This window comes from Mytilus galloprovincialis, chromosome 3, assembly GCF_965363235.1.
Source record: "Mytilus galloprovincialis chromosome 3, xbMytGall1.hap1.1, whole genome shotgun sequence".
Lineage (NCBI taxonomy): Eukaryota > Metazoa > Mollusca > Bivalvia > Mytilida > Mytilidae > Mytilus > Mytilus galloprovincialis.
Genome location: NC_134840.1, coordinates 44,945,057 through 44,958,082, shown reverse-complemented (window position 1 = coordinate 44,958,082; position 13,026 = coordinate 44,945,057).

The window sequence follows — 13,026 nt, the reverse complement described above, 5'->3', positions numbered from 1 at the left end:
TATTATACACAATATACAATTGTATTTAAATAATAATGAAAAAGCATATTAATTTGCACAATTGATGAAAAATTTGTAACATTTTGTTTTAAAAGATACAAGTGTATTACTCATTTTTATTTCATTTGGTAAACTGTTCCATATTTGAGAACCTGAATATGTAAATGTTTTCTTTAAAACATCTTATTTTTCTGTCAAAGATATTTTTTTATTGGCAACTTTTTTTCATGCATTAGTTAAAGTTTTTGAAAACACAAAATCAAATGATTATTTTTCTTAAAAATAGCTTAACATAACAATGATATTTATCAAATCACACGATTTAGAATTGAAAAATACATGCATAGACTATTAGCGGGAATTTGATTCTTAAATATCAAGGAGAGGCTTTGTAAAGTGTGACGTGGATACATTTTTGTACACATTTTTGGTTAATTCTCCAAACGGAAGTCATGATATGGAACCGGTTAAGTATAGTGATATCATTATTTTCACACAACAATAAATATATTCACCAAATTGAAATATTTATTGAGAGAAAATCATCTTAATACCGTGAAGTACAGAAAATAATGCTAGAGTCTTTTATTTATCAGTTGGCTCTTCTTTGACAGAGGTATTCAAATCATAAATAACCATATTCAATGTTATATTTAACATTGCCATTAATAAAATTAACGGTACCAATTTTCTTGCACCAGATGCGCATTTCGACAATACATGTCTCTTCAGTGATGCTCGTTGCCAAAATATTTGAAATCCAAAGCTTATATAAAAGATGAAGAGCTATAATCCAAAAGGTCCAAAAAGTATAGCCAAATCCGTGAAAGGAATCAGAGGAGCTTTGCATGAGCGAGATACATTCCTTAATTTATAATAATTTCTATCATTTTGTAACAACAAATTTTAATAACACAAAAAAATCCGTATTTTCATGACAGTACCGAAGTACTGGCTACTGGGCTGGTGATACCCTCGTGGACTATTAGTGAAAGTGCGAGGTTTGTCATGCCACAAAACCAGGTTCAATCCACCATTTTTTCCTTTAAAAATGTCCTGTACTAAGTCAGGAATATGGCCATTGTTATATTATTGTTCGTTTCTGTGAGTGCTACATTTTAACGTTACGTCGTTTGCTTTCTCTTATTTTTTAGTGTAATTTCACATTGCGATAAGACGTGTCACGGTACTTGTCTATCCCAAATTCATGTATTTGGTTCTGATGATATATTTGTTATTCTCGTGGGATTTTGTCTGATACTTGGTCCGTTTCTGTGTGTGTTACATTTTAGTGTTGTGTTGTTGTTCTCCTCTTATATTTAATGCGTTTCCCTCGGTTTTAGTTTGTTACCCCGATTTTATTGTTTGTCCGTGGATTTATGAGTTTTGAACAGCGGTATACTACTGTTGCCTTTATTTATATGCTACAATATTATTCAAAGGGGTAGGGTCAACCTATTTATATCACTGACAATGTCAACGTCTAAACTGAGCTGTGGAATCATACGGAATTGTAATACAAAATTGTCTTCATCATATTCATAAAATATTTGTCAATAGATATAGGAACATGTTGTAAGAGTGTCAATGAGATATCTCTCCATCAAAGTCACAATGTTTTAAAGTAAACTATTATAAAACACTGTTTCATATATGAAAAAAATATGATTTAAAGTTTTATGTTGCTGATACAGGAATTTCGATACAAAATAGTTTTACGTGTTTTTGTAACATTTTTAATTTTGTGACGTCTCTAACCATATTGAATCAATTTGTACATGAAAGGTGATGAATAGTTTAATTCCAAATAATTTTTGGTTTTGGTGGAGAATGTGCTTCCTGACCATGTTATGATGAAATAAAGAATACAAAAATCTATTAAAATTTTGGTATTAGAAACCTCAAAGAACACACATGGATCTGTGCAACTGAGAATTTAATTCAAAGATTTAGACTTATATAACAATAACAACAACAACATATACTGGTATGAAGAGACAACTAAGACAAAATCTACCTAAAAAAAGTAACCTACCGACAATTTTATTTGAAAAACTAAAACTGAAAATTAAAAAAACAAGGGTGAAAAACTCGACCAAATGTGTCGCTGGTGCATAACTTATATCGTCCTGTCACTTTCTTATTGTCGCATGTTTAATTAAAAAAAAAATAATAATCATAAAACAAACTCGCCGATTAGTTTCTTAAAGTCATAAGAAACCTCAAATCAAAAAAAATTAATGCATATGATTTTTATAACTCAATGGATAGTTTTCATTATAAAACTTATGTACATATACTTTTTTCTGAAGAAAATTCTTTAATTTATTCATATTTAGAAGAAGTTTACTTTATTTGAATAGCTTCCTTCCAGCAAGCTATTCCCCCGACATATTTTCCGTATGCAAGGTGACCTCAGTGTGACCCATCTCGTAAAAATCCGGTGACCACAATACGCATGGATGTCCTTAAAATAAACTATTATCTGAATTTACATGTTAAACACGTGCTCAATTTCCATGCTTTTTTGTTTATTTTTCGTCAATTGTTGACAAACAGGTGACAATCGTTAAACTTCGGCTTCAAAACACGAACTTTAATTACCTGCCATATTTTCACAACAACACTGACCGATTGAGAAAAAAAATTGACAATTATACGAAATTTACACGAAAAAAATGATAAATTCGAGCACAGAAGACGAAGTTTAGGATGTTTGTATGCATTAGTTCAAGAATTGGAAGAACATTATTTTTCACCGGTCACTCGTTTCTTATGACTTTAAGAAATGTAGTAAATAAATTATTTCCTGTTTAAATATAATTTATATATACCTTGAAACAATGGATTCTTTTCCGATGATACTTCTTGTGTAAATTAATAACCCGCTTTGACTTAACTGCTTTCAAAAAAGAACTTTCATTTACATATGCAGCTAGCGCTAAATAAGTATTAATATATACTTGTTGTTAAATCAATTAAGCAGTATATAATCAGAAATCCAGCTCAAACCAGATGTTACTTTCTAACATGAACATTTGTTGTTAACAAAGACAAAAACTGACTGGAAAATCTACGAGCGGACAGGTATTATTTTCATTATGTTTAATTACTGACATGATATAACAAAGATATCTAGAGACCAGATGTAGCTTTGAAAAGATGAAAAAATAATTGCTAACAAAAAGCTGACCGCTGTAAATTTTAATAAAGAAACTCCGGATGATGATTTGTTAATTCTGACAGGGGTTCGTTTAGTTGTCACATGAGGTTTTACAGTCAATGACGGTCGTTATCATAAATAAATTAAATAAGATTAGAACGACCGTCATCAACAGTAAACCTCAAAGCTTTTAGAGTACAAACAAACTAAAACTCTTTCATCTTGCAATAATATTCAATTTAAAATATTTGACTTTTCTACACTTTACAAGTATTCCACATTCCAACTAAAAGACAAATGTAAAAAGTTGGTATTGCATTTGTTTCATGAAAAAGAATGGCGAAAGTAGATACAAGTATCATGTATTAGAGAGGAATAAATCCTACTTTGTAAAAAAATCACTCTGATTCAAACAAAACAATTCTATGACACTGACATTATCAAGATGCTTGATTTCTTGATTGAAGACATTTTTGTTTCGTTTGGAGGCCGGGTTTTTCAACAGACTGGCGGCATTCCAATGGGAACCATTTGTTATCCTCTTCTTGTTGACTGGTTTCTTTATTATAAGGAGGCTGATTTAATTCAGGAAGAAAGATAAGAAGCAAGCAATATCTTTTAACTTTACTTTCTGCTATAAAGATAATGTTCTCTCATTAAATAATCAAAATTTGGTGACTATGTTGAACCCATCTATCCTATCACACTAGAGATAAAGGATACAACAAATACAGTTAAGTCTGCCTCATATCTTAACTTACATCTAAAAATTGACAATGAGGGTCGGTAGAAAACAAAACTTTACGACAAAAGAAAAGATTTCAGTTTTCAAATTTTGAATTTACCATTTCTATGTAGCAACATGCCAACATCGCCTGCATATGGAGTATATATCTCCTAATTGATACGATATTCCCGGGCTTGTATTTCCTATGAAGATTTCCTTGACGGTTGCTGCTCATAATAAAGATATTGCACCAAGAGTATTATTATGCCCAAAAATGAATTAGTTAATTTAACTACTAGTAGTGTATCCAATTTGGGTCTTCAATGCTCTTCAACCTGGTACTTATTTTGATCTGAGCGTCACAGGTGAGTCTTATGAAGACTAAACGCACGTCTGGCGTAACAAATTATAAGCCTGGTTTTGTATTTACACTACTGAGTCGATGCCGCTGTTGGTGTACGTTTCGTCCCCGAGAGTATCATCAGCCCAGTAGTCAGCACTTCGTTTTTTTAATAAATTTACTGTTTGCATAAATATGAATTATTCTAAATACTAAGGATTTTCTTATCCCAGGCATAGATTAACTCAGCCGTAATTGGCACAACTTTTTTTTGAATTTTGGGTCATCAATGCTCTTCAACTTTGTACTTATTTTGGCTTTCTAACTATTTTGATGTGAGCGCCACTGATGAGTCTTATGTAGACGAAAAGTGCGTCTAGCGTAACAAATTATAAGCCTGATATCATTGATATGTTCATAATTATAAATTAACTGTTAACAAAACTTTGCATTTTTGAAAAAAAACTAAGGCTTTTCTACCTCAGGAATATATTACTTTAGCTGTATTTGGCAAAACTTTTAGGAATTTTTGGTCCTCAATGCTCTTCAACTTCATACGTTTTTTGTTTTTTTAACATTTTTTAAGTCGAGCGTCACTGATGAGTCTTTTGTAGACGAAACGCGCGTCTGGCGTTGATAAAAAAAATATCCTGGTTTTTATGATGAGTTTATTGATATACAAGCATTAGAATAACAAAAACATATGAAATTTTGTCAAATAAAATACTTTACTACAACAGGGAAACACAAAAAGTACCACACATTATCAAACCTATTTCTGACTGATTATTTGTTCGATTGGTCATTTATTTTCCATTAAAATAAGGCGTACTGATTCCTCAGCTTTTTTGTACTCTAACAGTTCCAATTTTCAATTTCCAAAACTTTGATTCTGAGCGTACAAGATGGAGGTTGATTTTAAAAATAACAAATATTGCGCGCATGGAATTCGTTTTCCATTTAACCAATTTTAAGAATCATATGAAAATATTTATACACAATAACAAATGGAAATGTGTAAAACTATTGATTAAACAATAATAATGTAATAATTTATAACTCACTATGTTTTTTTAAGTCACACAATCATTTTTCCTTTTGTTTCACCAAGTTTCAATTTACTTTCGGTTTGCCGCATTTTTCATTGAAATAATATAAGAAGTTCTTATGATTGAAAATAGAAAGAGAAATTCTTACACTGATATGTTCGAAGTAAGAAATACACTAGCATTTCACTTAAGGATTAATACCCATTCTGTAGCCAAGTGAATTACGAAATTTTAAAACTGCAATAATATCAGAAGAGCAAAGATAATGAATAATAGAGAAAGACCATTTAGTACATATACCAAGGGGAAACTTCGTGCAAATTTTTATCTTTTATTGTTGAATTTCATTTAATAGAAAAAGGGGATTTTGAGCCATATAAAACTAAGATTTTTGTAGAAATCCACAGACTTTAATACAAAAATTTTAGTTATTAAATTTCAATCATAGATAACTCACTTGTTTTTCTATGATGTGCTAGTGTTTATTTTTTAGAAAAAGTTATTAACAACTTTTAAATTCCAAAAAAATTCGTGCTGATTTATTTAAGTCGAGCGCACCCTAGAAGGTGTACTTGAATTGGTCCATATTTATATTTGTTTCAACCAATATCTAAATTTATAAACTTGCTTTAAGGAAATCATTGCTGGCACTGCATGCAATAATCATCTATTTATCAAGCACAGAATTGTCAAATGTGAGAGTAAAAGTGGAAAGGCTGTGGATTTTCTACAAAAATCATGGATTTATTTGCCACCAAAACCCATTTTACTATTAAATTCAACGAAACAATAAAAAATAAAGCTTAGCAGGACGTTTCCCTTGGTATATGTACAAAATGGTCTATCTCTATTATTCATTATCTTTGCTGTTTTGATACTATTACAGTTTGAAAATGTCGTAATTCACATAGCTACAGAAGGGGTAATAAACCTTGAGAAGTTATCGTTTCTTTTATATTTGGGCTATCATTTCTTAAACTAATGAAAACATCAAACAATGAAAACCACAAACTAATGAAGCGAAATACCACAATAATATAACATCAAGGCAACAAACAAGAAATAATACGCAAATAAAACAAACTGTAAGCACAGGAAAACGTGGCGGAATACTTAAAAAATATTAATATAACAAAAATGTTTACGAATTAAAATTTTTTAGGCTTCAGAGCAGAGAAAATCATTCTGTGCCTATGAGGAATTTTAATTATAAACCTTTGATGATTTAATTCTCAACATTGATTGACGCATTGAAAATGAATATTGCTATGGATATGACGTCCATTGAAAGGTCAATGAATATGCAAACGTACTAGATAAGGATTTGTTCCTTGTAAATTAACATACACCGCCTTTTCTTACAAATATATATACCAGGGAAGTAAGAACACTAGGCGATACCAAATGAAAAGAGAATAAAGTCCTTAAGCATAAATAATACCAATATTTGACGTATGAGACAAAATCTGACTGAAAAGCTTCATTTATAAATTAGTATATAGCCAGTTAGATTATGTATCTTTTTAAAAGCGTAAAGGAGTTATATAAATTATCATTAATATGGACATAATTATAAATTTACTGTTAACAAAACTTTGAAATTTAGATATACTTAAGCTTTTCTACCTCGAAAAAAGATAACCTCAGGCCACACCAATTTAATTTCTTGGACTCCAAAATTTGGGGCGAGCGAGCGATTCGGAAATTTTAATAAAAAATAATATTTAATTTGCAAATTTTTGAGGCGAAGCTTGAAAATTAAAGGCGAGCGATTATAATTTTTTTTGTAAACATAAAATAGTAGGTTTTGACAATATTAAAGCTTGATTTCTCACTTGTACTTTGACATTTCTTTAATTTCTGAAGTATTTTTTCCCTGTTCACCAAGAAATAATTAAATCTGGTCTATGTATGTGTGACTGACAATGAGACAATTCTCCATCCAAGTCATAATCAGTTTGGGGACAACCCCTTAATGATATAAATATCCCTTTTACATGTTTTATGAGGATCAATATAAGTTATAATATATTTGTTTGTACAAAAGGGCTAATTTTTTCTCAAAGAACCATATATCTATCTGGTATTAAATGGTCAAAGCATGTCCAAGAATTTTGTAATATTCCTGGACTTGAACCATTGACACATTTACTTTAACAGTTTAATATTATTCAAAATAAGTGGACCCCTCTTTTAGAAAAAGTTGTTTAAAATATGATGTTACTCTCCTCTTTTTGAGTACAAAATTCTAAGTTTTCAAAGGTTTTGTATAGAAGAACTATACAAATCCTTGGTATTTCTATTTTCTTTTCTACATCAGTAAAATGACCCCTTGTCTGAGGGAGGGTTGTTCTCAACCTGATAATAACAAACACAGGTCAAAGTACGGCCTTTTACACAGGGCTTTGATACAGACCAAACAGCAGGCTATAAAGGACCCCAAAATTATTAGCGTACACAATTCGAACAGGAAAACCAACGATCTAATTTATATATCATGTATATCCAAACGGGAAAATACCAATGAACAACATCAACAAACGATAACTGCTGAACGACAGGCCCCTCAATCAATCAGGACAGGTGCATCAACATGCAGCGGCTATGGATAGTTTTGTTTCGCCAGCATACAATATAATTGCAGTTGAAGGCAAATCCTTCAGAAGTTCTTTGTACTTTATTCTAACAACGAACATTTTTTGATAGGGAATATAAGTAAGGGGGGAAAGTAACCATTTTTTTGTTCTTTACAGGTATTCCCGCTGATATAAATTTATACGGAGCACTCCCGCTTTAGATAAATAGGTTTCATGCTGAAACAAATATTCTCACAGATATTTACAAAGTGTGGTGGGGTGCTTTTATGTTTAAAATCATTATATACAGGTTAGACTGTGATTTTAAAAACAAATGTTGATATCTTTTTATATTTACAAAAAAACGGTACGGGAAATGGACATGATTACATTTCCGGATGCGGGAATTCAATATGTTAACCGAAGTTGGAAAATAATTGTGTAGTTGATTTCTTTTCAGAGTTTTCCTTAGTGAATTTGTAGTCCCCTCTTTTTTCAGTAATGGATGTTTTCAGATTTTAAAGGCTATATGCTGTTAACTGTAACTTCAAAAAAGACATTAAATATATCATTCAACTAAAGTATTTAAATAAAGGCAACAGTAGTATACCGATGTTCAAACTCATAAATTCATGGACAAAAAACAAAATCGGGGTAACAAACTAAAACTGAGGGAAACGCATTAAATATAAGAGGAGAACAACGACACAACGTTTCAATGTAACACACACAGAAACGGACCAAGCAACAGACAAAATCCCACGAGAATAACAAATATAACATCAAAACCAAATACATGAATTTGGGATAGACAAGTACCGTGACGTCTTATCGCAATGTGAATTTACACTCAAAAATAAGAGAAAACAAACGACGCAACGTTAAAATGTAACACATACAGAAACGAACTATAATATAACAATGGCCATATTCCTGACTTGGTACAGGAAATTTTTAAAGAAAAAAATAGCGGATTGAACCTGGTTTTGTGGCATGCCAAACCTCCCCTTTTATAGCCATGTGAAATATAACATTAAGATGACAACTCAACACCACAGGACTACAATATAAATAAATTGGAGAATACAATTGACCAAGAAACACACGAACAACAGCCAACAAAAGGCAACAAGTTGAAAATTTTAATACGCCAGAAGTGCATTTTATCCATACAAGATCTACTAGTGAAGCCCAGATACAAAAGTTTGAAAGCCGAAACAAGCAGAAAGTCGAACAGCATCGAGGACCAAAAGATAAAAAAAGTTGTGCCAAAGACGGCCAGTGTTTTCTGTTAGTTACCAGAACATCCTTATCATTTAGAATAATTTATACTTTTGCAAACTGTAAATTTATAAAATTCTTTAACGGGTCATATTTTAACTTTCAGAACGACCATGATGAACTTTGTGAAAATAAACCCAAATGTTGGGCGAATGGTATTTGTATATCATTTGTTAAATTTTAAAAATCGTATCAAACTTGATATAAGTAATACACATTAACAAATACAAATGTATAAAGATATTATTATAATAAAACGATACCTAATGAAATAATAAATAACTTACTATGTTTTTTTTTTCATGCGAAGTCACATATTCCTTTTAGGTTGTTTCTCCACGTTGCTATCTACGATCGGTTTCCCGCACTGTTCATATAATTTATGTAAGAAGTTAATATGATTGATCATTAAAAAACGATACTTTTACAAATTGTGCGTTAGAAGTGAGAAATATACTTTCATGACACTCTAAAGTTATCTATTCTTTTATCTTCAGGCTATCGTTTCTTATATTCATGAAAACATAAAAAATTAAAAAAAAAAACAAATTAATGAAGCGAATTGTAACAAAACTGTAATGTCAAAGCAAACAAAGAGGAATAACACGCGACAAATAAATAAAACCGACTGATGAGCTAGGAAAACGGAAGGGAATGTTAATAAAGAAAAAAATATTGTTGTAAAGTAAATCCATACGAATGTAAAAATGAAACTTTAAAAAGTTTGTTAACTAAAGTTCACTGCCTACATTTACGCTTTTAAAACCAATTTGGTAATGCATTTTTACATCATTTCAAAGTTTCCAAACACAATCTTTGATTATACTAGGTAATTGACACATTTTAAATTTTCTTTTACACGAAGAGTGAAATAAAAAAAACCAAAAAAACTCCAAGTAAAATTCAAAACGAAAAGTCCCTACATAATGAAGCATATCACCACCAGTTTCGTCTCATAATTTGAAAACAAGCAATTTCTGCTATTAAAATTTATGGTCTTTTCATGTTTTATGGTCTTTTTTTGTTGATGTCTTTGACACATCAAATATCTGTACTTAGTCAGGAATATGGCAATTTTTTTTTACATTCGTTTGATTTGATTGGGCTTTTGATTTGGCAATATTTTTTTTAAATCAACCAGCTCAATGTATTTAGCTAGGGAGTTTATGTGTCTTTTTTATCATATAATACAGAATACTTTCGTTCATTTGATAAAAGATTCCGAATACTCATATATTATCATTGATTGATATAATTATAAATGTTAATGTTAAATTTTTTGATGAATATCACATGAGATAACACTAACAGTTATCAAAGTTTTTATAAAGGACACCCAGGAATACGTGTATTGTTTTACTAAAAGCATGTGTGCTGAAATAATAAGAGAGAAAACTATATGGTATTGTCTAGATTGATTGGATAAACATAGTTATTACCTATTTAGATACATGCATCATCAATCATGACAATTTCTTGCTGGAGTTAAATGGCTGATACCGTAGAGGTATTCTAAACCATATTAAACAACACATTAGGAGAATTGATATTGGAACTAATCCCAGAACAGGACAGCCTTTTAACCAAAGATAAAGGAAGAGGTCATTTTGATGTTCAAAAGTGAAGGTAGTTGCATACAACGCACCATTCATAAATGAAAACAGCACGTTATATAAATCCCATGCGTTCGAAGCGCTTTTCGGGATTAACCTTTATCGGTAATACTCAAAACGAAATGTTTGAAAGCCACGGATTTACAAGATCTGAATCCATTTAAGAGCTATATGACCAAAAACAATCTAATAAAATTGCCAAATGCATTATCGGCCAACTTTGCCTGAGTGAGTTGTTCTTTGTTATTTCAAAATTTATAAACGGACAATTTTATAAAGGATTGTTACCGAAGTACTGACTAATGAGCCGATGATACTTTAAGGGACTGATAGTCCACCATCAGAGGTATCGACCTAGTGATGTAAAAAAAAAAGAAGAAGAAGAAAACACGTTATATACATTTCATGCAGCACTTTTCGGAATTCCCTTCATCAGAAACGCCCAAAGTCAAATGTTTCAAAGCCAAGGATTTAAAATTGATGAAACAACTGAAGAGCTTTATGACAAAAAATAATCTAAAAAAATAACGAAATCCATCTACGGCTTACTTTGCCTCAGGGAGTTGAAACCTTAGTTTCTTTATAACATTAACAAAGACTCATTAGAAAATGTAAACAAACTATCAAAATTCGTCCGACCATTAAATGCGCTAGCCCTTATATTGATTTTTACCCTTATAGACAAGCTTAAAAGAGGAAACAAGAAAATTAGCATTTCTGATTCTTTCCTTGTTTGGTTGGTTACCATAAAGGAATATGATGCAAATGCCGTCGCTAAAGGTACCGAAAACGAGAAGAAGATTCACAAAAATGAGACTTATTTGTACCATTAAGGTTCTGTCAAAATCTAGAAAGCTGGAACCTGACCTCAAAATCTGCCTCGTCAACAATCTGCATAGTATTATGGTTACCCTGCGTATGCTCATCCGTGCCTTGGTAATATCTTCGCAAGGCGTGAGCTTTATTCAATCGATTTGTGCCTTTGCTACAAGCAGCAAGGTCACTGAAGAAAGAACGGTTATTTCCTTGCCAGCTTCAAAAAGTTTGCCTATAAACATCAGCACCACTTCCTACTAGAATTTTGACGAAATATGTATCTGTTTAAATTTTAACGTAAGTCTAGTTATTTTCCCACTGATATCTGTCTACAGAAAAAGACTTTCTTAGGATTTCAATGGGAAGGTACATTGGTTTGTTATACTGTCTTAGACTTTGAATTACATCTGGTCCGTACATTTCAACCAAATGTTTTAGGCCACTAGTAAAATTTTTCCGTGATAAAAGTTATTTTGAATTTAGATGATAGATTTGGCATAAGTCCAGATTAAACAAAAATCTGATAAGCAATCGTTCTTCGTCAATGATCGTTGATTGATGTTGTTTCCTAAAATATGAGTAGAAGTCTTGGTACTGAATTAAAACGGCTAGTTATGGTATGGAACTCAAACATTCCGTATTTCCATTTTCCATTTTATTTGTCTATTGATAGAGTTAACGATTTATTTTTCTGATTAAATGTCATGTTGCTTATTTTCCATGTATTGGAGCTAAATCTTTAATTAGCTAAGCTCATAGGCCAAGTTATTTCTATGACTACCGTAATCGGAAATAAGCCTAGATACAGGTCCAAATTTTGCTACATGGAAAATGAAACTAGAATTAGATCGCGTATTCCCATTTCAGGATACAAATGATTACAAGTGTTATCAGAGTTCAAGATCTGGATAGAAAATAATTCTTTGGTTTATTATCCTAAATAAGGTTATTGCAGTAAATTGTCTGCTGTTATTTGCTCTGGTTTACTAAAATTAGCGATCGAGCATATACGCAAAAAAGTAAAATAAAAAAAAAATAATGAACTCCGAGGAAAATTCAAAAAGGAAAGTTCTTACAATCAAATGGCAAATAAAAAGCCAAAAACACATCAAACGTATGGACAACAACTGTCATAATTCTGACTTGGTACAGGAATTCTCTTTTGTAGTAAATGGTGGATTGAACCTGGTTGTATAGCGCTAAACCTTTCACTTATATGACAGTTGCATCAACATATCGATTTAGAAAACGAGATTTTATATAAGATGTTGTCTTTAAGTGAAGTAGCACACAGTTCTGCTTGGAGATAGCTCAAAGCAATATAGTTAGACTTTTTTCTTTTAAAAATCGTTTCTCGGACAAAAACCAAAATAAAAAGAATTTAACTGACAATCAAAATTGCGACATAATTAATACGATAGGTAGTTTAATTTTTTTTCATTTTGATTTTGATCAGGAAAA